The sequence below is a fragment of the Mus caroli genome, chromosome 1 (assembly GCF_900094665.2).
Source record: "Mus caroli chromosome 1, CAROLI_EIJ_v1.1, whole genome shotgun sequence".
Taxonomy (NCBI): domain Eukaryota; kingdom Metazoa; phylum Chordata; class Mammalia; order Rodentia; family Muridae; genus Mus; species Mus caroli.
Genome location: NC_034570.1, coordinates 163,101,462 through 163,105,498, shown reverse-complemented (window position 1 = coordinate 163,105,498; position 4,037 = coordinate 163,101,462). Strand labels below are relative to the sequence as shown.

The 4,037-nt window shown below is 41.7% G+C and overlaps 1 non-coding gene across 1 annotated transcript; it reads left to right on the top strand.

Annotated features, from left to right (window-relative positions):
* The first annotated feature begins 3,168 nt into the window (after positions 1 to 3,168).
* Positions 3,169 to 3,273, top strand: LOC115032367. Its single transcript, XR_003838046.1, has one exon. It is a non-coding gene; the product is annotated as a U6 spliceosomal RNA (small nuclear RNA).
* Positions 3,274 to 4,037: the final 764 nt, after the last annotated feature.

Sequence of the window (4,037 nt, the reverse complement as noted above, 5' to 3'; positions counted from 1 at the left end):
CAGCCCTACAGCCCTACAGCCCTACAGCCCTACAGCCCTACAGCCCTACAGCCCTACAGCCCTACAGCCCTACAGCCCTACAGCCCTACAGCCCTCTAGCTGGCTGTTGTTTATATATACAAAGGATATTGCCTTCTTTGCCTTAATTGCATATACTGCTACATTTTTAATTTTTCTTACAAATTCAATAAATTTTCAGCTCATTCTTGGGTCTTCTAAAAACCAACTTAAACTTCCATTCTCTCTTCCTTCTTCCCCTCGCTCTTCTTTCTTTTCATTCTCTTCTCACCTTTTCTCTTTCAAGTATACTGACTAACACTGCTAAACCCTTGTTCAGATTTTTCATTGTGATATGAATCCCTTGGACATGGTTTTATTGCCAGTCTATTATAGACTTCATGTTGCATGCTCTCCTAATTCCTATATGGAGCTCTAGAACCCGAGAACATTGGGTGACATTAATTTGGTGTGTCAACTTGGATGACTCAAGGAATGACTAGGGAACTGGCAAATATTTCTGAGGATATCTAAGGTTGTCTAGGTTAGGGGTCCAAATGAAATCAAGAAAAATAAAAAAGGACGAGAAAGGTTTTTCTCTCTCTTGCTCTTCTTTCCTGACATGTATTTCCCGATGGTACTACCCTTGGACATCATATCAAGGTTCATTGGTATTTGGGTGGAGACTTCCATCAGTATCCCTGAGGAATTCTCAAGCCTTTGCATCAGAAAGGAGTTACATTATTGCTCTGTCACCATGAGGTTTTCAGCTTCTTGGACATAGTTGTTTCTGAGCTCCCTGACTCTAGCTCTCAGACAGCATTCATGAGCATTTCTCACCTATGTGATTATGTGGTCCAATAGACTAAGTACTTTTTGTTGAAAATGAATGCCCTGTTGATTCTGTTTTTCTGTAGGCATATGGTATTAAGGCATATGTACATATGGTATTAAGACAGGTGTGAGAAAGTAATCAGATCATGAAAGTGAAGCCTCATGATGGGATTAGCATCTTTGTAAGAGGAGAGAGAAGGCCCTCTCTGTTTCCACCAATTGAAGATATGATGCGAACTCAGCTATCTGCAAACAAGGAAGAGGATCTTTACCAGAACCCAGTCATGTAGACAGTAGAACTTGACTTCTGTTCTTTTTTTGTTCCAATTTCATAATTTTATTTTTATTTTATTTTTAATTTATTTTTTACACTGTATATTCCATTCCCTGCCCATCCACTCTCTGACTGCTCCACATCCTACACCCCCTCCCCATCCCACCCTGTCTCCACATGGACATGGATGCCCCACCCCCACCCCACCTGACCTCTAAACACCCTGGAGCCTCCAATCTCTTGATGATTAGCTGCATCATCTCTGAATGAACACAGACCCAGAAGTCCTCTACTGTATGTGTGTTGAGGGCCTCATATCAGCTGGTGTGTGCTGTCTGTTTGGTGGTCCAGCGTTTGAGAGATCTCAGGGGTCCAGATTAATTGAGACTGCTGGTCCTCCTGCAGGATCACCCTTCTCCTCAGCTTCTTTCAGCCTTCCCTAATTCAACAACAGGGGTCAGCTGCTTCTGTCCATTGGTTGGGTGCTTGTTGGGTCATTTGGGAGGGTAGTCATGATAGATCCCTTTTTGTAGCCTCAGTAATAGCTTCAGGCCTTGGGACCTCCCCTTTTTGAGCTGAATCCCACTATGGGCTTGTTGCTGGACCTTCTATTCCTCAGGCTCCTCTCCATTTCCATCCCTGTAATTCTTTCAGACAGGAACAATTATAGGTCAGAGATGTGACTGTGGGATGGGAACACCATCCCTCACTTGATGTCCTGTCTTCCTGTTGGAGGTGGGCTCTATAAGTTCCCTCTCCCTACCTACAGGCATTTCATCTAAGGTTCCTCTCTTTGAGTCCTGAGAGTCTCTCACCTCCCAGGTCTCTGGTGCATTCTGGAGGCAGGGGTCCCCCAACCTCCTCTTTCCTGAGGTTTCCTATTTACACTCTTTCTGCTGACCCTCAGGGCTTCAGTCCTTTTCCCTCACCCAATACCAGATCAGGTTTCCCTCTCTCTCCCACTCCCTCTCTCCCCAACTCCCTCTCCCCCCCACCCCTGTCCACTTTCCCACCCAAGTCCTTCCGTCCTTCCCCACTTTTGGTTGCTTTCTTCTCTCTCCTAAGTGGGACTGAGGTATCTTCACTTGGGCACTTCAGCTTGTTGACCTTTTCGAGTTCTGTGGACTGTATCTTGCATATTCTGTATAAGGGATTTCTTTGTTTGTTTGTTTTGGCTAATATCCACTTATTAGTGAGTAAATACCATGAATGTCCTTTTGAGTCTGAGTTACCTCACTCAGGTTCCACCCATTTGCCTGCAAAACTCAGGATGTCCTCGTTCTTAATAGCTGAGTAGTATTCCATTGTGTAAATGAACCACATTTTCTGTATCCATTCTTCTGTCATGGGACATCTAGGTTATTTCCAGCTACTGGCTATCACAAATAAGGCCACTATTAACATAGTGGAACATGTGCCCCTGTGGCATTGTGGGGCATCTGTTGAGTATATTCCCAAGAATGGTATAGCTGGGTCTTCAGATAGATCTATTTCCAATTTTCTGAGGAATCTCCAGATTGATTTCCAGAGTGGTTGTACCAGTTTGCAATCCCACCAGCAATGGAGGAGTGTTCCCCTTTCTCCACATCCTCTCCAACATGTGTTGTCACTTGAAGTTTTGATCTTAGCCATTCTGATTGGTGTAAGGTGGGATCTCAGGGCCATTTTGATTTGCATTTCTCTGATCACTAAGGACTTTAAACATTTCTTTAGGAGCTTCTCAGCCATTCGAGATTCCTCGGTTGTGAATTCTAGGTTTAGTTCTATGCCCCATTTTTTGATTGGGTTGTTTGGTTTTTCTGGTGACTAACTTCTTGAGTTCTTTATATATTTTGGATATTAGCCTTCTATCAGATGTGGGGTTAGTGAGGTACAGATTCCCAGTCTGTAAGTTGCCGATTTGTCTTAAGGACTATGTCCTTTGTCTTACAGAAGCTTTCCAATTTCATGATGTCCCATTTATCAATTCTTGATCTTAGAGCATGAGCCATTGGAGTTCTGCTTAGGAAATTTCCCCCTTTACCAATGAATTTAAGGTTCTTTCCCACTTTCTCTTCTATTAGATTCAGTGTATCTGGTTTTATGATAAAATTGGAATGATACAGAGAGGATTAGCATGGCCCCTGCACAAGGATGACTGCGGTTCTTTAGAAATGTGGAAAGTGCATTTTATTGTTTATGCTCTCCAGTCAATGCTGTTGTGTCAGAGAGTAACACTTAGTCAGTGTGACATCCGCATCATATAGTAACTTATCTCAATTAATCTTTTTCTAAACTTTTAGCTTTTTATATGATACTTGAGATTAATACTGGGATTTTGTACATACTCAAATACTTTTAATATCTGCAATAAACCCTCTATGTACTCTATATACCATATATTTGAAGTGCTACTTGATTCTGCTTCCTAATTTCATTTGATATGTCTACATCATTTTTTATAAATGACATTGATCTGTGGTATTTTTATGTTCAATCTTTATTAGGCTCACCACATTTATGAAAAGAATTTGGAAGCTCTTACACATTTATCCACCCTAGAGCTGCCTTCTCAATTACAGTAGCCAACAAAAACATGTGGCTTTTTAAATTTAAATGAACTAAAATTCAATAAAACTAGAATCCAGTTTCTCCACAGAATGAGCTGCCTTCAAAAGCTCCGTGGTCGTGTGCCTGGCAACCATGCTCGTTCGTCGTTTGAACACAGAAAGTTCAAGGGCACAACAATGCTAGAGAACCATTTGAAAGGCAACCAGGTCACCTGCTCACTGATACAACACTTGGGGAAATAGTGCCTATGCAGTGGTCTGTGTATCTTTGATAGAAACCGGTGTTCTAGTTTTTCTATTCCGGGACCATGTAGGTTCCCAAAATGTATCTATTCTCATTTTGTTCAAATTTATTTAAATTTTATATGTTATGGTTCTTCTAA